Consider the following 24,959-nt stretch of genomic DNA (forward strand, 5'->3'; position numbering starts at 1 on the left):
TTGTTTTTGTTCATGAAATGTCATATTTATTTGTACTGCAAAACATTGTGCATTCTTGCTAACTGGGACAATAATTTTTCTTCTTTCCTTCATCCCTAACCAATTGTTTGTTCTAAAATATGCTCTCCAATGATATGTCTCATTCAATTTTAAACATCTTATATAAAGCAACTCTGTTTCAGAGATTACTTAATACTGTTGGAGTGCCAGATTGTGATTTGGATTTTGCATACCTGTAAATCACACAAGCTATCTGAATCTTGGTTTCAGACATTCAGAATTTCAGCTACTGTATTCAAAGAACAGGTACAAAAGAACTGTCAGAAATCTGTCAGCTTTTCACTTTGCTGTGTCAACTTTGATGTCAGAGCTCTGATACAAGTGCAAGGTAGTTACTGCAGAACAGGTCAGCAGTAAATGTGAAAAGACAAAAAGATGAGCTTGACTTCTTTCACCCCCTGTGTCTTCTCTGAGACTCTTGGTCATTTTTCTTGTTCAGTTTGTGTTAAAACTGACAGCTGTGGCAAATAGAAGATGTCTCTACCTATTTATCCTCTGAATATCATCCTCTGAATTCTTCAGAAAAAGTTTCCTCTTTCTAGTCATATGTTTTCTTCTTAGCTTGGGCGTTTGCTGCATAAACAAAGGCCTTGCTTGGCTGTCCTAGGTTAATCTGGGAATGAAACTCTTACAATGTTTTAAGCAGTCATATTCAAGATACAGATGAACTTTGTATAACTGCAAGGTAGAAGCTAATGCTAATTATTCTTTTCCATTAAAATTTTGCCTCATCCACAGCTGTGGATGCCTCGTGGGAGGTAGTGTTTGAAAACAGACTGCAAGATCTCAGCTAAATTCTATTTGTGATGGACTATAAAGCCTAGAGGCCAAAATGGTATAAATTTATATGCTATTGGTCTGAACGGGGCAATAGTGCATTCACTGAGCCTCATCTGACTTCCTTTATTCTGTCCAAATTCCTATACATAGGAAGCAAACAGGAGATTCAAGATTTGTGTTTTACTTGGGGCTACCCTTTGTTGATTTACCTCATCGTGAAACTTACCCGTCTTATTCTTGTAGTGGTTTGGTCAGGTGAAAAAAAAACCACAAAACCTTTTATTTTTCTTTAGCTATGAAAACAAGGCTATACTATGTTAACAGTTTCATTTCCCATATGTAGTGTCAGCTTCATAACTTTTTAGATATCCAGGAGGATCCTTGAAAGTCAAATATATCAGTAAAATCTATTTCATGGCTATGAATACATCATGCTAGTCAAATTTCAAACAAACCCATGGGTAAAGTGAATTTCTTCATATGATCCATTACTTTTTTCCTTCAGCTACAAGAGACACTTGTGTATTTAAGGTCTGAAAGACTGTTCTGTCCTTGGTGTTTCTTTTGCCAGTAATAACTCCACAAAGCGGTAGATAAATTAATTCTTTCCAGGTGGAATGAGAAGCCAGAGTACTGATTATTCCCATTCTGGATGTGAGTGTAATGAGGTGTCAAGGAAAAATTAGGTTTGTGATGTTTCTTCTCAAGTTGGATGTGTTCAGTTCAACTACAGCTTCTTCTATAATAAAACAAAACTATTGGTGAGGCTTTCGCAAATCATTAGAAACTGATTCACCTACTAGTTTCTTTATAGAAGGTCAACAAACGTCCACATATAAAGAAACTGTGTTTGGAACCCATTTGTAAGAAAGATTAGTGATTTTTATTGCTAAGATCCTTCATCCCATTTAAGTAGACCTAATTTAGGATATAGAGATGTTTCGTCTCTCGTTAAATGTAGTTAGTGGAGGCTTGTTTATCATCAGCCAAAATTACTGCCAAGAACTTTCCTTAGAAATAAAAGCTTTATTTTAAGAGACTTTGAAAAACGATCTGTCTATGAAAATTAGAAAGGAAAGGTTTGATGACATTCAATTACTGTTCCTGAGCCTGAGTCATGAGAGGCCATATAACTGAGGAGAACAAGCATTCAACAGAGGGTTTGTTCTTTGTTCAATTGCAAGATGCTTGTTCAAATTGCAAGATGCTTGTTATCATAGCTCTATTCCATCTGACCTCCTACCATTAGATAAAGCAGAATGTCTGATTCTTTTTTGCCTTTTTCTTAGGGTTGTGTTAAGTTCTAAAAACCTATTTTTAAAATCAAGTCGACTAGCAATGGTAGCTAATTCTAAAGGTATAGTGCAATATCAATGAGCAGATCACATTGCTTATTTTTAATCCTTCCTGGTTCACAAATTCTATTTTTTTTTCTTCTTCAAATAAGTTTCCTCTTTTCCTAAGAAGTCATGAGACCAGCAAATAGTCATATTGGCCTATTCTTTATTCTCTACTTATTTGTTCCCAAAATGATAGTAAAACTGCTATTGACTTCAAAAGCGGGTTCAGAGTCTGTACAAACAGTGAACAGCCCCATCTGTGTATAACTGAATCTTCTTGTCTTTGTATGTTAATATTAAGAAGTGCTGTGTCTGCTCCTCTAGTTTGATTGGTTGGGGAAACATGGAATCATGGAATGGTAGTTTTGTTTGTGGGAAACTGCGGCGATGAAGTCCCTGGCAGGACCTCGAGGAACGTGGATATGAGTGCAGCATCACAACTTTTTTGTATCCAGAAAGATCAATCAGCCTCTAGATGTACTAGAACATCAGATGGACACACTGTGGCTCTGTGCTCTGTTCTATGAGTGTTCCCCGAGCTGTGACTGTAATGTTTTGGTCTACTTCCATAATATGCTTTCATTGTTTTAATAAAGTCCTCCCTTAATAAGAAATTTGAAATGTTAATTTTCAAGGATTTCTACAGTCAGTTTTATTGGCTATGCCAAATATTTTTTGCAAGCATACCCTGATTTGGCAAAGCTTCCATATATCTCACCTACCACACAGATGAACACATCTATTTTTCTTTTTTGCCCATGTAAAATATTAGAAATTAATTCTGTATTTGCTTGATCAGAGATAAACTGCCTTTAACTAATGAACTTCCAGTCTGTTGTACTTAAATCCTTCCAAAATTTTAACTTGAATGAGTATATGAATTTGCATATATGATAACCTCCAGAACTCAAGGCAGAGTACATTTTTTGTTTGTATTTTAAAGGCAACTCTTTCTAGGACCATCTGAAATGAATCCATTTGCAATAAGGAAAGACACTTGCAATTAAGCAAAGACACTTGATCACTAGAAGAAGGCTGTCTTCAATAAGATTCACAACAGGTAAAAATTTAAGGTTCAAAGCTAGTATGACTTGTATTATGACACGTGATGCGATCCCTCCTCTTACTGACATGGTAAGCTGAAACAGTGTTTTTTGAATTCAGCTTCAAATTTAGGAATAAAGCTAATAAGATGAAGGAAGATTAGGGTTTGTGGAAGACCTCGAGCAGCAGCCCATTTCAAAACCTTCAGAATAAGAATAATTTGACCAGATCCAGTAAAACCATTGGTGGAGTAAGGTAGGTTTCAATATATGTAAATACTGCCATTGAAATTGAACATCAAAACTTCACATAAAATTTATTGAAATTAGTGAGAACAAGTACATTGTCTATTTTGATTATTTCTCTCATTTGATAGACAATTATTCTTACAAATATTCTCCACTTTTCTTAAAACACACAAGTGCATATTTATTAAAATGCACTAGTCTTTGATCATTATTTTCAAGCTACTTTATTCATGTAACCTTAAGCATTTCTGGATCTTGATGGTCTTGAGGTCTGTATCTGAGTCTTCCTGCCTAAGATACCTTTAAAATGTACTTGTAGAAAGTCAGGACAGAGGAAAAAGCGATGTTCCATGAGGGATTTGTATGTCATATGAATGATATTAGCAATTGTCTCAGCTTGCTACAGGACACTGCTACAGGACAAACCCAGTCTAGTGACCTGTTCTGGTGAGTGTCTTGCCATATGTTCCAAATGCCTGGTAGAAAAAATGACTTACGGAGGCTTGGTAAGATCTCTTGTTGCTTATGATCATATCCTTGCATCTTCTTGTGTCCATACAGCAAAATTAAACATCTTTTAGGATCAGCATTTGAAACTCTCTCTATGTCTACAAATAACACAGAGTTTTCACAGCACTATCTAATCACTGGAAGATATAGACATCAACCAAAACTGAGTATCATGTCTATTTTAAAGTGCGTGAATACATTCAGTACCAGAACAACAGCAGATCTTGGGCTTTTTAAAAGCATTTCGTTTTTTTCCCCTGATGCTGTCTCACACTTTTTTTTTAAAGTTCAGATAAACTACTGACCCTTGAATAAAATAGATATTCTACATATGTGTTTCCTTGATTGTAATTGGAAAGAATACTGTAGGACAGAGCAAGAAAGCTCTATCATTTATTTGGTATTGGCAAGTTAATATGAGTTTCCTGCAAATAAATGTATTTTTCTCACATGAAATTCCACTCTTTCAGGGACAGGATTCAGGAACTTCCCCCTTACTAGAAGAAAAATTAATACTGCAATGTGAAGATGTGGATAAGTGGGAATACATGTACAACTGGTTTTGTACCTGCATTATTATTCCCAGGCCAATGAATACTTGCATAAATGATGACAAGAAAATGTTATTCAGATAAAATGTCAGTTCAGAAAAATACTGCTGATTGGAAATGGTTACACACCACTGGAGTACATACGCCCAGGGAAAATTTCTTGCTTGATATGACCTGTTGATAAAATATTAGAACCTCAAAAAGTGTAAAGATCCATTGCTGAGATTGAATTTTAAAAGAAATAACGAAAATATTTTACATTTAGAGGAGTTACAAAAAAAGTTGTGTTTCTTATAAAATTTTGAAATGAGATTTAAACTTCTTGGATGGTGTGCATGGCTTGATTTCTTTACAGTTAGCTGGAGTCCAAAATATTGCCAATCGCCATTATCTCTGCCCAGGTATCATAGAACCTACACTGAAAGCTGACTCAGGTAGTGTCATCTTTTATTTATATTGTGGTAGACACTTAAAGGATTCGACCCTTGGTTGTGTGAGGGCTGTGCATATGTAAGGGGGTTGGAAGAAGAGTTTGTAACCCAAAAAATAGGCAGTTCATCCCACCTAAACCATGAAACTTGACTGAAGCACTTCCATTCAGACATCAGATGCCTCAGTTTCCCTCTATGGGAATTCTTGTGGGAAGAGAGAGAGAGACTCCATGACAAGAATCAGGAGTTAGATGTGTATGTAGATGTAGGATCATAGAATCATAGAATGGTAGGGGTTCATCTGTTCATAACACAAAAAACTGAAGAAGCTCAAGTGAGATACCAAAAGAGATTGCAGCACTGATGTAATCTAATATAATCTAATATGATGATATCATCAGGGCATTTTTGTTTGTTTGTTGATTTGAAGGGTCCTTGGTATATTTTTTAGTATATTTCCCTGCAACATTGTGACTTTCACCAGCAGTACAGCTTCCTTCTTACTTACTCTCTGGTCTGCCATTAGTAATAGTGAATAAGAAGGATCAGAATCAGTGGAAGATGTGTGATGTGGCATCCCAACATTGAATGTTGCTAGATGAGGAGCTTCCTCAGCAAGCCCATTTGTGGAGCTAGCCATTTTTTCTATACCTGATGTGTTTATCATACATCAAGAGAGAAAGGAAATGAGAGAGATGCAACATGATGAATTAAAAAAAAAATTGATCACCATGACAAACAGTGAAGAACGTATGAAAATTCCAAATACAGGACAGCAGAAGAAATTTACCTTTTCTTTGAAGGAGGATGGGATTTTGCCTGAAAGATTTTGCAAATATATGATGTCCTAGTCTGTGCTGCTTCTGCTGTCTTCAATTTCATGTACTCGTTTTTGCTTCCTGCTAACCATAGATTTTTTCCTTAATATTGATGCTGGAGCTTTGTTGATAGCTCTACAGGCCCTATTTTCTCCTCGTGACTGTCCAACTTAAAACTTATTTGCCCATCCTACTTTGTTACAGGCTGTTACCTTTCCGTGCTGTCATTTAAACTTACTAAACAGATTCCCAGACCTGACATCACATGTTTTAGTATATAGCATCCTCATTAGCTTGTAGATTGCCTTTATCACCTTTCTGAGAAAAAGGATTGTTAACATGCATGTGCATGTTCCACATTCCTAGACAGACTAGTAGTCACATAAGAAAACATAAATAAAACCATAATATATCGATGAAGACTGCAGCAGTGCAAGCTATCATGGACAAACGAGATCCTGTCACCTCTCTGTGTTACATTCTGTTGCTTCTGTTAGACCAGCCTGTAATTAGCAATCTGTAACAAAATTAGATCAATAGCAATCCTTTTGTTACTGATATAGAAACAACTTAGGGATATTTTTCAACTGCAGTGCTACATGCTTTCTTCTCACAGTCTGATGGAAATGAAAAAAACATGACGTGATAATGAGGTGTCTGTCAATCAGTAAAGTTCTGGGGGGCTTATAATTATTTTTATTCTATTGTTTGAAACACCAGTTGGATTTGGAGTGTAGAAGTGGCACTGTGAGGAAAGTTTGTTTCTATAACAACACAATGTACAAATGCAGTTCCCTTTCTTAGCTTCTTTCTTGAAGTGGAAATCTACCAGAGTTTATTGCAGACGCTAGGTACTGGGTGTCACTAGCAGTATATGAGACAGTAAGAAGAGCCAGAAGGAGTTTAAAGTAGTGCTTCTGTGTGGAGACCGTTGCTCTAGGGAGGTAAAGCTGGTATTTTTTTCTTTTTTTTTTTTCTTAATTTTTTTTCAGGCTGCATGTCTGTCTGCTCTCCTGCAACCCTGCTCCTGGCTGCACTTTCTAATCCCTCTTTCTACTGTTAATGTTTCAGGAAGGAATCATATTAAGGTGTTATACCTGAGTAAAGTCAAGTCACTACAGACTTAACATTGAGTATCACTGGAAAAACATGTTCTAAAAGTGAACGGGACCACGTGTCTTGCAAGAGTCAGAGAAATAAAAAACCAAAATAGTTTGGGGGCTGCTTGAGTGAATGTCTCTGAGTCAGATGAATTTATCACCCACCACGGTACCCCTCATGGATTAACAGCTCTTACCTCCGCATTCACCCTTGCCTCTGCATGTCTGGTAGTACTTCTTCATTCTGCTACCTGCAGGATCCTCAATATGATTCTAGGTAAACATAGACAGTATGACATCTAGATGAACCTGCTTCTAACTAGGTGAACCTTCTTCTGCAAGGGGATTGGACTAGATTATCTCTAAAGGTCCTTGCCAACCCTACCATTCTATGATTCTATGATTCAGCCAGAGGCTAGATTAGTCCTATTCCACCTGATATGACTGTGAAAGAACTACTTGTAAGGTTTAGAAAGATTCCCAGTATTGCTGACTTGATGCCACCTTTAAAGCTGTCATCTCCTCTTGCATACATACTGGAACTTGTAGGAGTCTAACTTCCATTTAAATGTACATAAAATACCAATTTGGAGAAGCCTTTCCTGGCTGCTGAAAAGCTGTGATTTAGTGACTAAGTTAGGTTTTGTTTTTTAGCTGGTTTTATATGGTTACTCAAATTCACGAGAAATATTTTAGGCGATGTGCTCAAAGATTGCATGTCCAAACCAGAGACTCCAATGTATTAACTTCCTGTCATTGCTCCCGTTACATTTTAATAAGTATTTTTTGATTTCAGCAAGGAACTGACATATTTATTTAAATTGTTGAAAATGCATAATTAGAATATCCTAACTGTCATTGTTACCTATGGATTTCTCTGTTCTCTTTCAAGTCTCTTCCAGTACCTCTTTTCAGATTTTAATTCTTGTGCTTTTACCTGTTGTGTGTAAGACTCTAATTTTCACTCTTTGTAAATAGCCCCTGTGAGTCCAACCAACTGTTCTAACTGATTTGCAGTTTATCCCATTGGGATCCACTGGCCATCGTAGTGCAGGTTATCTTAAAACCAAGTCATGTTGAAGAGAAAAAAGAGAACAAACCGCAGCACAGAGGGCAACAGCGGGCAGTAGTGGGTCAATGGAGGTTTGTGCCAGTCTGAGGTGTGTAGTGTTGCGATTTCTGCTGTCCAGATCAGCAACCTGTCTGGGTTGAGCTGGATCCTTCTTTCTCCTTAGCAGGGAAACCTGGGCAGGAAGACTGGATGAAGGAGATGGTCAGAGGAGAAGCTGATGTTCTTGGGGGCTGTGCCCCAAGATGCAGTGGGGTTCTAGCCAGGAAACACCTACAAGCCTTGTGAGAGGTAAGGACTCCTTGATCAACAAACAAAACCATCTCTAGGGAGCAACAGGTGCCTATTGAGTCTTTTCCTCTTAAATGTTTCTCATCTTTGTAGTAATGACTGTGCATTTTACCCAAGTGTGAAACCTCATGTGGGAAGTGAGAGATCTGACCTCTGGTGTTGGTAGATTGAACTCCATTCTTCTATCTGGAGAATGATTCAAATTATCTGCTCCATCAAGAAAGTGTATGTTAATTTTCTTTAGAAGGAGACCTCAAGCTTAACTTCTTTTACTTAGGTACCATCTCCAGAGAGCGAGAGAGAGAGAGTAATACTCTTTCACAGAGAGAGTTCCTTGTGAGGAGGTCATAGTGTGCATGCTTGGAGGAAGAAATGGTCTTCCAACCCCTGGATCACCTGCAGACAGCAGTATCTCTTCTGGGCTGCATGCAGTGTTCAATACAAGTAAAGGACACTTTTTGCTTCTGCCATGAGCAAAAGGAGGAAAAGTAGGTATCTGGGAGAGTTTTGGTTTTTTTTCCAGAGATGGGAAGTACATCCTGTCTTTGCAATCCTAATTCTAGCTGAACAGTAACATTGGACTGTATGTAGTTGGAACAGTACAGGCTTGAACACTGACAGATTCAGCTTGTTCCTTGCAAATTGCTAAAGCTTATTTTCAAAGGTCTCATTATTGGAGATCTTCCATTGTGTATTTTAAGCCCCTGATATCTAGTTGTCAATAAAATGAAAGCAAATTGCTGTTACATTGTAATTTAAGGAGGACCTCTCAATAAAAATGTTTGCCAACAGTTACACATATGGAAGTGTTTTAAAAATATTTTAAATATGCTGCAGTTAACTAAAGGTGTGAAATGAAGTTGTCTGTGTTCACTGTTTCACAAGCAAAGCCTTAATGACTGTCAGGGCTACTGGGCTGCTTTTCCAGAAATATGATCAATAAATTTAGAAGCCTTATCTTTAGGCAAACATGTTTGTACTTTTGTTGATTTAGATAATTTTTTTTTAGCTAGAAAATATATAGTGTGGGTAGCTAAAGCAAATCATAGAATCATAGAATGGTAGGGTTGGAAGGAACCTTTAGAAATCATCTAGTCCAACCTCCCAGCAGAAGCAGGTCCATCAAGATCAAGTCACATAGCAACATGTCCAGGTGGGTCTTGTCTTGAAGACCTCCAATGAAGGAGACTCCACAACCCCTCTGGGCAGCCTGTTCCACTGCTCTGTCACCCTCACAGTAAAATAGTTTTTCTTTATGTTTAAGTGGAACTTTTTGTGTTCCAGCTTCATCCCATTACCCCTTGTCCTGTTGCTAGCTACTATAGAAAAAAGGGATGTCCCAACCTCCTGACACCCACCCTTTAGATATTTATAAATGTTAATAAGAACCCCCATCAGTCTAGATCCCCCCTCAGTCTAGATCCCCCCTCAGTCTATCTCTTATAGCTATCTCTTATAGTTTATCTCTTTATAGTTGCAGTGAGGTACTGATATGTAAAATACTGATGCATTCTATGCTTTTTAGCAATTATTTTATACAATATACCAGTGTATGCAGGATATTTTTAAAATGACTGTGGATTTCTGAGAAATACCTCTATTTTTAGCTCATAAAAATGTTATTGTGGTTTATGCAGTCGAATTATAAAAAAAAGAGATGAAGTTTTGTTGGAAAATGCATCCACGTTAGGACATGTGAGTCTATAATTGTAAAAGTAAACCTCCTGTGTTTCATCAATACAATGTGTGGGTGCACAACTGTGATCACTTCAGGCAGAAATAGAAGTGCTGAAGCACATGTACGCGTCTGCATGTGCATCTTGGGTTCATGTCAGAAAAAGCTATTTAACTTTTTTCTAACACGTGTCTGTGTTGTGATGTTATTATTCCTCTCCTGATACTTCACAGCACTTGGAGATGGCTGAGGTGATTCACTAGCAGAAAAAAAACCCCACATGGAACTTTAAGCATTTCTAAAAATGGAAACAGTGACAATGGGAAACGACTATTTCTAAATTTGCTTCATTGGACCCCTCCTAAAGTGTTTTTCTTTTAATGTGCTGGAGAAAGATAATTCCAAAAGAGCGGTCACTAACTTCAGGTATGTGACATCTTGTACATAAATTATCTAAGTTGTCAAAAGACAGTATGAAGGTGCATATTACTGGTGGTGTTACAGGCATGGGCTCTAATTGTCACATCAGTCGTCTTACTTCAACTGAAACTGACTTTTTTTATATGAGAAGACTGAACATATTAAATCATTTAAATACATGGTAGAGTGAACAGACTACATTAATGATATTTCAGGTGTGCTTAGAGCTAGAAGTGAGGCTTCCAGAGACTTTTTCCATAAATGGGAACAAATGTACACTAAGAGATCTCCTGTACCTTGTAATGTTTCACAAGACCCACAATGCAGTATTATTTAATAATTCTTAGAAAAGCAGTAATTGTGGGAAATTTCCTGGGATATTCTGTAGAGTTTCTAGATATTCCTAGAGAATTCCCCAGAATTTCCTGGATATGACTTAAGTTTAGTGATATGCTTGGCACTGTGAGGTTAGTGGTTGGACCTCATGATCTTAGAGGTCTTTTCCAACTGTAACGATTCTATGATTCTTCCTTGCTGCTATTGAAAATGTCAGCACTGTTCCTTTTGCCTTGCTGCCAATTTGTTGCAGATATATTTTTGTACTTTGTCCTCCTCTTCTTAATATCACTTGGACAGGTGAAGTCTCATGCGTGGGGCCTCACTAACATCTGTCAATAGCTCTGTTCCAGCTTGCATTGACACTGACAGATGACTTTGACAAGTTGAGTGAAATAGTACTCATCTCTAAGAGCTGTTTTTCAGATATCCTTCCTTGTGTCCTTGGCATAAGTGGAACAGTGATCTGGAGGAATCTTACTCTTTCATGCAAATTCAGAGCTTGCTCTTCTCCGTGAACTCATTACAGATGCAGCCAGAAATTTCTCAGTACATCTGGCAGAGACACATACTTAGAAAGTACTACTTGGAGTTGAGCTAAAGCACTCTGACACTTTTCTAAGTTTGTTTCTATTGTATTTCTAGTAGAAAATTATAATAAGATATCCAAAAGCTGAGGGCAGTTTACTCTGCTGTTCTTCCCCCATGGTGGGGGGTTGTGGTCGTGATTCATGATCTCTTTTGTTATTTATGTTGCCACACTGTGTGTATAGACCTCAACTGTGATCGAGTTCTCATTGTTTGAGGTACCACAGAAATGGATTTGAATTGTATGTCATAGTCCTTGTCACAGTGACAGCATAATTTAGTATAAGACAAAAACAGGTAGCTGAGGTAAGAGAGACATGCTATGACTTTTGTGAAGTCATCCAGTGAGCAGCAGGGAGGAACAGGACTATGGCCATAGTCTCCAAGTCACAATTCCCCTGCAAAACTACTGACAGATGTTTCTTTTTAAAGTCTCATTATAAAAAGAAAGCTTTTGGATTTTTTTTCTTGCTAAAGGACCTTTAGAATGCTAGATAGAAGTGGAGTTGAGGAATCATAGATGAATCATTTGAAGAAGAATTAGATGAAAATCTCCCTGAAGCTGATTGAAGACAGGATTTCGATCACCTTTAGTCACTTTCTCCCAATTATCAGAGGGGAAACTTTCCCTACATTTATCTGATTTAAAAAACCCAACTCTATACCGATATCCTGCTCCTAAATAAGATACTGAAAAAAAATGCACTCGCAGTGATTTGTTTTAATGAAATGATATCAATGTTTTTATTAGAAACAGTGTTTTTAGTTGAGATAGTAAGTATATTCATTTACATCAAAGAGAATCAGATCTCGTATAGTAAATTTCAGTCAGTTTAACTTTTATCAGCTTGAGAATTTATTACTGACTGATAAAACAGAAGGAGGAAGAAGCACAAGAAGCAGTCTTGAAAAACTCTTTTAGGTATATGCCACAAGTCCACAGCTTATGATGACATTAAATAGAGAAGACAGTGAAGAAGACAGAGGGATGAGCAAAACAGTGAACAATGGAATGAATCTGAAGTCTTTCCTGACTCTAAGATCTAATATGGAGAATGTCCAAATATCTACTTTTCCAGTCATCTGATTTGTTCCCTAACTAGGTCTTCCAGAACAGCCGAGAAGCCTGCCTCAAGAAACAGTTCAAAGGTCCTGCTTAGTATCTTCAAAAAGAGCAATATTTGACCCATTTTCAGGTTATGCCTTTTTGAGAGATCTGTATTCAGACACTGGGTTCTGTTTTATTGCTCTACATTCTAGAGAAAATAATTTGGATTTGAGTAGATCCATTGTTTCTCATACTGTACATGTAACACACATTTATGGGAGATAGATGTGGTGTGGAAATAATATCGTACGTAATTTCTGTTGAAACACATGAAACTTAGGGACTCACAGTGTTTTGCTAAAGTGTGATGACTGCCTTGGTAATTTAAAATAAAACCAGAAAGCTGCATTTTTAAGAATCATATTGAATTTTTATCAATATAAATCAAAGAAAAGTTAATATAAAATTGCCACCTAGGAATTATGAGTTCCAAACTTGTATTCCTCTGGCTGCTATGTCTCTTGTCAATAAATGAACCAAGCAGCAGTTGCCACATCACTGAAAATCACCCATTTCTATAATGATGACCAGTTAGGTTATTAACATATTCAATGTTTGCGTCCTCATTCAATGCTGTTAAATTATTGAAAACTCATTTTAAAAGTTGTGTGGTAAAAATATTTATTTTACAGAACAGGGGGAAGGAAATCACAACAGTATTTCTATATTTTAAAAAAATAGTTCCATATCTTTGAAATGAAATGATGAAATGGATTGATTAAAAATACATATCTTTCTAGGCAATATTAACATTTTGATTTATTTTTACTATTCGGAATGAAAAAAGGGGTGATTTCCCATCATATGGCAGTGTTGGCTTCTGAGCAGTTCTTGTGCTAGGCATTTTACTTGCCTTTTATTCAGACAAACAAGATGATAGGCAACTGGGACACAAGAAGGGTAACAAAGTCTTGGTATATAAAGGTGGAGGAATATTCAATGTGATAATTTTTTGTTTCTTTTGCCCAGTTAGAGTCCTCATTAACACATAGGACTGCGGAAGAGAAGAAGCTAGGATAACACAATTAATAACAAACTAACCATGAGCCAGCAATGTGCCCTCATGGCCAAGAAGGCCAATGGCATCCTGGAATGCATCAAGAAGAGTGTGGCCAGCAGGTCGAGGGAGGTTCTACTCCCCCTCTACTCTGCCCTGGTGAGGCCTCATCTGGAGTATTGTGTCCAGTTCTGTGCTCCTCAGCTCAAGAGGGACAGGGAAGTGCTGGAGAGAGTCCAGTGCAGCGCCACCAAGATGATCACGGGACTGGAGCATCTTTCATATGAGGAAAGGCTGCAGGAACTGGGGCTGTTTAGTCTAGAGAAGAGACAGGGAGGATATTATTAACACTTACAAATATCTAAATGGTGGGTGTCAGGATGTTGGGGCATCCCTTTTTTCTGTTGTATCTAGCAACAGGACAAGGGGTAATAGGATGAAGCTGGAACACAAAAAGTTTCACTTAAATATGAGAAAAAAACTATTTTACTGTTTTACTGGGAACAGTGGCACAGGCTGCCCAGAGGGGTTGTGGAGTGTCCTTCCTTGGAGGTCTTCAAGACCCGCCTGGATATGTTTCTATGTGACCTGATCTAGGTAAACCTGCTTCTGCAGGGGGGTTGGACTAGATGATTTCTAAAAGTCCCTTCCTAACCCAACCATTCTATGATTCTATGATTCTATGTTGACCAGAGGCCATATTTCCCCAGGGTCCATGCTGTATTTTACAATGATCCTCCTGACTACTGGTGAGCAGAAAATACACATTTGCTTCATAGTGACAGTAAAATCCTTTATACCGTGCAGTGTGGTGGTTTCTTTTCCACCTGTGCTGGAATGGATGAAATAAGTCACAAGACCATCAATCTCCTCTGCCTTACACCTCTGCTTAGGACAAGACCTGGCCTAGAGTGTGCATGTTATATACCTGGTAACAATACATTTTCATTTTGGATGCTGGATCAGATCTCCTCTTTGCCTCTTTACAGTTTGATAGTTTTGACATTGAAGAGGAAGGTCATGTTTTTTTCAGGATTTGTACACTGAATATTTCCCCCTTTTTCTGGGGAACCTCTCTTTTGAATATATTTGATGATTTTGGTCATTTGATTGCAAACTTAAAAAAAAAATAATAGAGAGGGAGTAGCATCACCTCAATCTGTGAAACCATTTAAATCCTGAGTGTGGTGCCATGCATGTAGACAGGAGTCCAAGGAGTCCAAGGATTCTAATTAATGAGTAGACCAGATTTGCCTTTAGAAAGCAGTAGTAGCACATAGTCTAGCTGTCTGCTTTTCTTCACTGCCTTCTCCCCAAATGTTCCTGGAGACATGAGTGAGCTGCTCATGAATCACATACTGAATTGCTGCTATTGAGAGCCTGAGGTAAAAGACACTATTTTGGTGCTCTATAGTATACTAGGCTATAATTCCTGGTCATTCAATAATGACGTTACAGACAGCTTATGAGCTTAAAGTCCTTCAGGCTTGAATTAGAGCTATTAACTGGCTGGTATCCTGTTAGCAGCAGAGCTGAGAAAACTTGGAGCCCAGAGCAAGCCAGGAGCTGGCATACATGCTCAGTAAGGGTTCATAACTGCACTGCGCTCTGCGTTACTGCTGACATGCTACTGGAAGTGCCTCAGCTACCCAGTTTGTCTCTGAGCAGCAACATAGCCAGCATCTGACTTGCAGAAGAGCTGTTTCACAAGGACAGACTTTCCAAGATGAAATTAATACTTCAGTCTGAAAGGACTTGTCCTGATGAAAACTTTAACTTGGATAGTTAGTTTTTATACTCTACAAATGGTTTTGGGAGGAGTGAGCCATTTCAGAGTCACATACTAAGTAAGTGGTAGCAAACAGCAGAATATGTACTTCACACAGTTTTTCCAACATACCATGAAACTCTTGGTTCATGCCAAACACTGTGATGACTTCCTAGCACATAAAAGTATATATGATTCACTGACTTCCCGGAGCTTCTACAGGTCCTGAAATAAAGATCATCTTCACATTGCACCAAATGCTGTCGTGTTTGTGTAAAGAGTACTTACGGCAGCAGATATGTATGTACATACAGCTAAACTATGTAGAAAGCTCTTAAACTGACACAGGGTATCCAGAGCTCTCTGATAGCAAGCCTGTCATCCGTGGTATTGCTTCAGGAGGAATCTCTACACAGCCAAATAGAAATGGAGGTTGTGTGTTGGGTAAGACGCGTAGAATATTCCCTGTGATATACAGTTTTGCAGAATATTGTGAAACAATGGACTGTGTGAAGGCCATTTATAGTGAAGAACAATAATATGGAACTATTAGTACAAGGGCTGTAAAGTCACGAAAATCCCCTGAGCAAAGCCTTTGCTTGCACATGATGAGCCAAAGAGGTGGGAAAGGTCCTCCAAATCCAAACAGAAAGGGAAAATGAAGGTTCTGTATGTTCCCAAATGCAAGACTTTTGGGGGACAAAGAAACCGGATCCCCTCTGATAAGAAGGTATATCTGTAAAAAGAGCTCAAAGTTCTGCATAGTCCCAGTGTTTGTCTCGTGCAAACAGAGAACTTACAGCCCAAGAAGTTTTATTTATACTTAGAAAATACAAACGGTTTGTAAAAATATTTTTAACTTAGTGCTTTACGTGCACAGATAATATGGGCAATATGTTTGTTATTTTAAAATGTGTAAATGTAAACAAGGACTTAAGAATGTCTTTTCTAAATATAAACACACTTTATTTAAAAGGTTCAATGACATAAACGATGTTCAAATAGAAAGGAGGGAGAAAGGACCAGCTTTATAGTTGGGTAAAGTAGATAATCCCTTCCTGTGAAGGGGCTTTGTGTTTCAAGAAAGCAAATGCTGAGGTTCCTTATTTTTACTTTTCTCAGCAGGTGTACAAGTAATACTTTCCTGGATATAGCAATAGAGGCAGATCCAGGAAAACAAGTCAGGTTGTTTTCAGAGTATAAAACTTCCCTGCTCTGCAGAGTTTGAGTTTGAGTTGATCAGTTTTTATAAATGAGAATTGTTTTAGGCACTTAAGAGGTGAAGAACTTCACTTCTGCTTGAGAAGAAGGTCCCTAATAGTCTATCACAAAGACATCATTGAATTGATGAGTGTTTCATTTGTCAAGGATAAACTATCAAGGAATCTATATTTTCACTTGAGACTAATTCAATTCTACATAAAATCGATCTCATTATTTTGTATAGTAAGGATATTGTGATTAAAGAAATAAATGGTCAAAAAGTAGTTTGTTCTTCCTTTTTTCCAATGTTGAACATGATCAGAAATACTACTGATCTAACTGGACAGTTATTGAAAAAAAATCAAAACATTGATCACTTCAGAAATGTAATTTTGCATTCAGATTGTGATCTGACTGGTTTTGATTTATTTAACTCCTCAAGCTTGGATGTGAAGTTGTCTTCAGCATCATTCAGCTATCTGATTGCTCCCTATGCGTATGGTTAAGCTACCTGAACTTGTGCTGTTCTTTTTCTATTCTTAATTAGAGCAGGTTCCATCCTACAGTTCATTCTCTCATTCATGATTATGATATCCAGTTTGGTAGGGTAATAATAAAACAGTTTCTTTCATTGCTTTTTGTTCTGTGACTGAAAGTAGTTCTTGAAATGTGTTACTTTAAACGAAATTGTTCAAAGACACTGTTCCATCTCTTTCACTCACAGGAGCAGTGAATTTGGTCTGAACCTTGTGTTAAAAACAGGATGTAGTTGTTATGCCTGAGTTCTGGTTCATGCTCCTCAAGATTTGGTTTCATTTGCTTTAGCAGGTGGGTTTTTTAAAATGTTTTCATTTGCAAAGTGAATTTTATTTTGGTGAGATGTGGGATTTTATCACTGTGTCTGTGACCTATCTACATATAATGCTGTTTCAGTGACATGCATTGATCAGCCCAGTTCTGCTACAGGTAGCCCTTCTGCTCAAAGCATTTGCTGATGTTAGCAGTGGATTAAACAGCTGGTGTTACTAGAAGATCATTTTAGTTCACCCTGTAGGATCACAAGAATTCTTGCCTGTCATGCAAACAGACAAGGATTTGCTGTTAGTGCATTCTAGATTGCAGACTTTTTTAGCTTTCAATTTTTTATTCCAGTAAGATTTTTTTAATCAAAACTAGCTAGCTGTGAGTAAGCATTAACAATACTCTATCTGATATGTAGAGTATTTGTTAGATTCCCTCTGTACTGTATTAATGCTTGAAAATATGGATTCTGTGTGTAGTCAGAGTAATTTTGCAGCGAACAACCTGTTATTTATGTATTAACATTTCCTGAAGGGACAATTTCTATAGAACATCGGGAAGCAGCCATAAAAGCGAATATGGGAAAAAACTGGGACAGGAACAAGTAGATGTGTTTGCAATTGGCTATGCAGAAATGTTCTGTAGCAATGGTAGAATCACATGCAGTACAAATCGCCTGCTTTTGTGAGTTGGCAGAAAATATAATTAAAATAAAGAAGTGACATCTTATGTGACAGAACCTGAGTAGGCAGTGCAGCATTTATCACCTCCTGTTCACTAGTTTTTCTTTTTTAAAATTAGTGAGATTTATCCTATATGACACCTACTCATGGTCTTGTTGGCATGAAAGAAAACAAAAAAAGAAAAGTAGCAATGTAAGATAATACCATGAGTTGCTGCAGCCAACATGAAGGGATAAATTCATTCCTGATGCAGTGAAAAAGAACTATGCAGGGGTGGATACAGACCCCAAAGTATATTACTTCTGGAGTTATTTTTGTTTGGGTTTTTTTGTTTGTTTGTTTTGTGCTCATAAATTCTGCTTCTGTCTAGGGAAAGCTATATATTGAGCTATTTTTCTACAAATGAAGATTGGACTGAGATCTCGATTTCAGCGGTATAAATTTGAAGTTATTCTGCCAGAGTCAATGAAGTCAGTCTGGATTTATGCTTGTAAGCCTTTAATCAGAATATGTCAGTGAGCAGGAATAGGTGACACATGAAAATCAATGGCTGATGCTGCTGTTTTTCTTTCCGACTGAGCATTTTGACATCTTGTTTGTTTGGTTTTCTGAGATGAGCTTTCTGATTCAGCCAAGGTATGCACTGAGGCTGATAATATTCTCTATTAGGAAACATGGAATAGGAGAGATTTCTGAAAACCAAAAAATCCCCAAATCAAAAGGAACCAACCCTAACACAATTCAGTTTTCCAAAAAGTCAAGCAACCAAATATTTGCAAATCTGAATAACATAACGTTAACAGAGAAATGAAGGACTGCCACCACAGACATCTGCATGTAAGAGGAGGAGCAGAGAAGGAGGTGAATAATTTTATAAATATGTTTATTAAACTAGTGCTTGTAAATGAACTCAAGTAAAACTACATAGAGTGGGTGGAAGGATTGGAAACATGGTCCATAGATTAATTATATACATGGTTTTAAAAATCCTATTTTTAGGAAGGGGGTGAAATGGGAGAAAAAGATGACCAATATTTTGATTTTAATCTTTATGTTGTTTCTAATGAGTCACTTTTGAACAGTCATAATTGAGAAATGTCTCTAAATGTACCCTTGGGCTACATGGAAGCACACACTTAATTACAACCTAGTGCTGATGCAGTGGTTCCCTGCTGGGCAAAGGAGATGGAGGCCAATATCTTTTTTCCTCCCACTCTCCTTTCATTGCCAGTTACCCTCCAGAAGTAGAGTCAACCATTACTCATGGTCCAGAGAGAGCTAAAAGAGCTGTCTTCCCTTTCTCCTTTCTTTCCTGGTCACCCACAGCATATGACCTGGAGTTATTTGGAAACAAGCACACCAAATCTATCTTTGAATTTGTGTGAGCTTTGCAGAGAGAGTCCTTACGTGGAAAGCAATGGCTTGAGTGGTATGTGGGTTCTTTTTCAAGCTCTTTTTATTCCAGCAACAAATATCTGTGGTGTGTACCCAGTTTGTCTCCATACAGTATCAGATACTGTATATTGTGTTCTTCAGTATTTTAGTAAAAATGGTAACATCACACAGGTCTTGAAAGAAGGAAGGTACACAAATACAGAAATGTACCTTGTACAACACTTTGTGCACATTTCACTGTGAAAAGGATAAGACAATTACGTGACAGGCTAGTTGCTGAGGAGTTATCTGTGTGATTTCACTCTGCATTAGGCATAATGAGGGTTTCGGATGACTGATAGCTGCTCTGCTGTTCAATTCCATTACCTTTTGCTCATTATCTCAGCAGTGCTTTCTACTTATTGAGCCACCAGTTCATCTGTGTTTTTGTAGCAGCACCTTGCAGCCTTGAATGTAAACCTCATAAAAATGTAGTAAAGCACCCGTGGTTGGTTGTTAGAATCATAGAATCATAGAATGGTAGGGTTGGAAGGGACCTTTAGAGATCATCTAGTTCAACTCCCCTGCAGAAGCAGGTCCACCTAGATCAGGTCATTACAGTCGGAAAAGACCTTTATGATCATCGAGTCCAACCACTAACCTCACACTGCCAAGCCCATCATTGAACCATATCCCTCAGTACCTCATCTGTGTGTCTTTTAAATGTCTTCAGGGTTGGTGACTTCACCATCTCCCTCGGCAGCCTGTGTCAATGTTTAATAACCCTCTCAGTGAAAAATTTCTTCCTAATCTCCATTTAAACCTCCCCTTGTGAAACTTGAGCCCACTTCCTTGTGTCCTGTCATTCCTTACTTGGGAGATGAGATCGACACCCACCTCTCTAATTGGGTGGGCACTATAAAGTTGTGGAATGTATAGGAAACAGTACAAATCTAAAAGTGGCTGAATGTCCAGTAAGATCTGTTGTATATTGCCCTCTTTTAATTGATCTCCTTAACAATGATCTGCCTGCTTTATATATAGATCTATGAGACACAGCCCTGCTGTATTCCTTCAGGTTTCCAGCCTTACATCAATTCATTCATGTTTTCATAATCAGGGTATTGGCAATAACAATGAATTTGCCAAAAGAAAAAAAAAAGAAAGAAAATAGAAAGCATTTGCAATTGAAAGTTATTAACTGACACTTCTCATTTAAGCAGTGTCACTTACAACCAAATATTTAGACTCTGAATCAGGATAACGAAAAAACATTTTTGGAAGTGTGATGGAGCTTCTGTCTAATTGACACTTGTACTTCCCTGCAGCTGAGGAGGATAAAGTTTCACAGCAGTATGAGCAAGTTAACAACTTGAGTTCCTACAGCCTTGACACTCTTTGTGCAGACAGTGTTTAAACCAATGATGTCCTTCATTCTAACTTCTTGTTAAATTCTCTGCTTTTGCTAATAAGGAGGGAGGTGAATACCTACTTTGTCACCTAGCAATCTCAGATGAATGCTCTGAACAGTTTTTGAACAAATAGCTGCTGATGGATTCTCAAAAATATCTGGGTTTTTTGTTTTGTTTTGTTTGCGCAAGTGGAAGGTGTGGCCCCCCATATGTGCATGTGTGAAATGACAAGCAGGCAACTGAAGGGAGAGCAACAAGAAGAGGAAATAAAAATGGAATCATATAGTGTAATTGGCATGAATATATATAGAAATTCTGTTTCTATTCTTTTAAGTTGGCTCTGCATAAATTTGCATGACATACCTCAAGCTCCCTTCTGTTTCATGGCATGCTAGTCAAATTCTTTCCTACAGAAGAAATGGGAACATGGATCCTTTGGTATGTTAAACAACTCCGTCATCCCAGAAGGTGGAAAAATTAGTGCAAGGACTGATTATTTGCTTATGAGAGGTTGTAAGATCGCTGATTCTTGACTGCATTAGACTTTATTCTTGCATCTTAGACTTAAACAGCAACTAGTAGCAATAGTTGAAATTGCATTAATGACAGCAGCTGGGTGGATGGGACAAGGGTGTATATGGCCAGCTGCAATTTGGATGAAGTGGGGGCAGCTATAAGCAGTGATAGTTTTTGTACTATGTTCTCTAAATAGTGCTCACAGGGAGGGATTTGGAGCCTCTCTAGTAAAATTGCACCTGGACAGGGCAGAGCCACTGTTAGCCCAGAGCAGATTGACATCCTGCAGCAATTCAAAATCCTGTTAGCCTTTGGTGACTGCATTTCCTTAATACTCTCTCTACAATTGCCAATCCAATCATGCAAAGCACCTACAGGACCACTTTCACTGACCACCAGTGCTTCCTTTTCTAATGAGTAGTCTCTGGGTGATAAAAAACAGTCAAGCAGTTTCAAATGGCCTTGCTGCCAGCTTACATACCAGGGAATGTTCCTATGAGAACAGGAGCATGGGCATACCATAACCAGCTTCTATCTGTATCCAACCAGTGGAAAGGATTGTTTAGGACAGTGTACACAACCTCAAAAACTTGACATATGGCATTGATAAATTAGGTAAAGGTCTCATTGAAAGTTAGCCCTGCTCTAAGAGCCTAATTTTGGATGTTAGTGCCAGCAATGAAGAGAAAAGTTGATTTCTTTAGAAACTAAAGCCTCTGATTTCCCCAAACTTAAAAGCCTGTGTTGCAGTAGCTATTTATTTTTGTAAGTGGAGGCACTTTTTTGATTCATGTGATAATTTAAAACACATTATTTTTTTTCAGTGTAGACACTTTAAGAACAAATACAGCACTACTGAATGCTTCTGAGTTCTTTAATAGCTTTCTTGGCTTTTTCTTTCAGCTTCCAGTGTATTGTTTAAAAAGTAAGAAACACATTGTTCTTATGAAACCTATAGTATGAAGTCTAAACTGAAGGACAAAGGAAATTTTTACAGAAAATGTGAGAGAGGTCAGGTGGGTGAGTTAAGAATGAGATGTCATTAATGGGTTTTGTCTCACTGCCTCTGGGATCACCATTATCACAACATAGGCTTTCCGCTTTTCTTTTTAGTTTAACCATTAAATGAACCATCTGGCCTTATCTGAAAAATCCACTCTGCATACTGTCCAGATATTTATTGCAAGCTGAGTTTGTGTTACTGACGACTTTTATACTGCTGACTCTTCCTCTGTGTGTGTGGCTGTGCACATACACACCCAATGCAGTCCCTGAGCATGGAGACCGGAGTATAGAACCATTTTGATTGGAAAAGACCTTTAATATCATCAGGTCCAACCACTAACCTTGACACTGTCAAGCCCATCACTGAACCATGTCTCTCAGCACCTCATAGAATCATAGAATGGTAGGGGTTGGAAGGGACCTTTAGAGATCATCTAGTCCAAACCCCTATCTATGCGTCTTTTTAAATGTCTCCAGGGATAGTGACTCCAACACCTCCCTGGACAGCTGTTCCAGTGTTTAACAATCCTCTCAGTGAAAAAAATCTTCCTAATCTCCAATTTAAACTTCCCTGGTGCAACTTGAGACCATTTCTCTTTGTCCTGTCACTTATTACTTGGGAGAAGTGACTGACTCTCTCCTTTCTACAACCTCCTTTCAGGTAACTGTAAAGAGTGATCATATCTCCCCACAGCCTTCTTTTCTCCAGGTTAAACAATCTCAGCTCTCTCAGCTGCTCCTCATCAGACTTGTTCTCCAGACCCTTCACCAGCTTTGTTGTCCATCTCTGGATGTTCTCCATCACCTCAATGTCCCTCTTGTAGTGAGGGGCACAGAACTTAACACAGTATTTGAGCATCCATCTGACACACAGTCAAGGGCTCAGACAAGGCTCGTTATAAGGCACAGACAGGGTATCCCCACACTCATCGCACAGTATGATGGGTAGCCTAACATGACTGAAGTTTGAGATAAAGCCATGAAATGAAACCCAATGACAACTTATGGCCTATTTGCTACCATCAGGATCTTGCCTGAGAAACGGGAACGTGGCCATCTCCAAACTCCTTTTCATTGGTGAGAAAAAAAGGTTGAGCAGTTTGTAACAACTAATGGGAAGTAAAATCTCGTTAAGGTTAGGCAGTTTATAAAAGGGTCTTAGAAAATTTATCATAATAGAAATAAACTTCCTGTAGTGACAGAAAATGCTTACACCAAAATATACCTACAAAGTTGTTAATTGAGTTCTTTCATATATTAGAGACTGATAATTTCTTCTGGGGATTTTGTTGGGCCTTTCTAATGTACATTTTAAAGCCCAGCCAGTTTGTATCCTATAGCACAGTGTGTACCTGACAGAATTGAGATGTTAAATTTCATCTAGGATGCTAGTAACAATCCCTCTGTAACTGATTGATATTGACAGTAGAAAATGTTATTGGCAAGCAAGTTAGTGTGGTGAAATATGTATCCATGTAAATGTGTAAAGAAGGAAAGATGTAGCAGTGAGAAGCTAAATATTTCAAGATGTCTGATATAACATTTTTGTACTGTCTTTTGGGTCAGGAAAGAGTTATGAATCTTCATTCTTCTTTTTGGTTGCATATTTTTAACACCCACTTTGCTCTCAATTTTTAATTTGATTTTTCTACATTTCTGTTGTTATTATTCATTCTTCTAACTTTTATAAGTGCTAAATTTCAAATTTTCTCTAATTCTACCCATTATTCTGATTCTTCTACTTATTTTAGATTTTTAGCTTCTTTTTCCTTCTTTAATACTTTCAGAAGAAAATTGGACTTCAATAAACTGCCAGGTATCTGTGTAAGGTCCAGGCTGAGAGAACCACAGTTCAGTTCAGTTTCCTGTGTGGAAAGTGTATGGAACATCACCTCTTTTCATCACAGCCTAACTGTGATCATCTGCTGCTTGGATACTGAGGTGCTCGGATACTGAGCTGCTCAGGGTAGGTGGACATTGGAAAAACACTGATTACATATTCAAGTATCATACCTGTGCAGCTGATTTGCTGCTTTGCAGTGTTTTTCTGTGACATCGCCATGTTACTGACTGGTCTCACACACTGGGCAAGGGATGTGAAGTCTCTTTTGGATCTAGTTTCTTGCTATGTGATTGAATGCTGCCTCTATAGGGAAATGTGCTTATGGCCTTGGTAATGCTGTAACATTTCTGACTTTTGTCAGTGTGTCCCTTATTCTAGCTATGGTTGCTGCTTATCAACTTTCCTGCATGCCAATTAATTAATTTCTGAAATCTATCTCCTCAACTTGTGAAAATCCTTCAGTTGCTAATCCACCAAAGAAGTTAAGTATATTTTTAGATTTCCCAGGATCTTACCTGTTCCATCAGTGGATTTATATTTTTAAAAGCTATCTGACTTCTATATTGAACTGTGATCTTCCTCTTAATAAAACACAATAATAATTTATTATTGATATAATGTGGAAATAGTCTTAATCCAAAATTTTGATAGTTATACAATGATAAAAGTTGTTAAAAATTAGACGTCAGTCTTCATGTCTGAGTAACAGGCAGGAAGGTAAGCATTTATCTCTGAAGCATGGTATATGTGAAGTCATTGGAGTTCAAGAATAGTCATACCGATTCAGATCAGAGGTCCACCGAGCCAAATACTGTGTCTTTAACAGCAACCAGTAGAAAATAAGAAAGAACAAATCCCAAAAGTATCCCCCTGAGTATGCCTGCTGCACATCCAGATACCCATGGCTTAGGCACTTCTTGAGCTTGTCTTTTCATGCCTAGTAACCCTTCATGGATTTTTTTTTTTCCTATTCAAAAATGTGTCTTAA

This window comes from Colius striatus, chromosome 1 (assembly GCF_028858725.1).
Source record: "Colius striatus isolate bColStr4 chromosome 1, bColStr4.1.hap1, whole genome shotgun sequence".
Taxonomy (NCBI): Eukaryota; Metazoa; Chordata; class Aves; order Coliiformes; family Coliidae; genus Colius; species Colius striatus.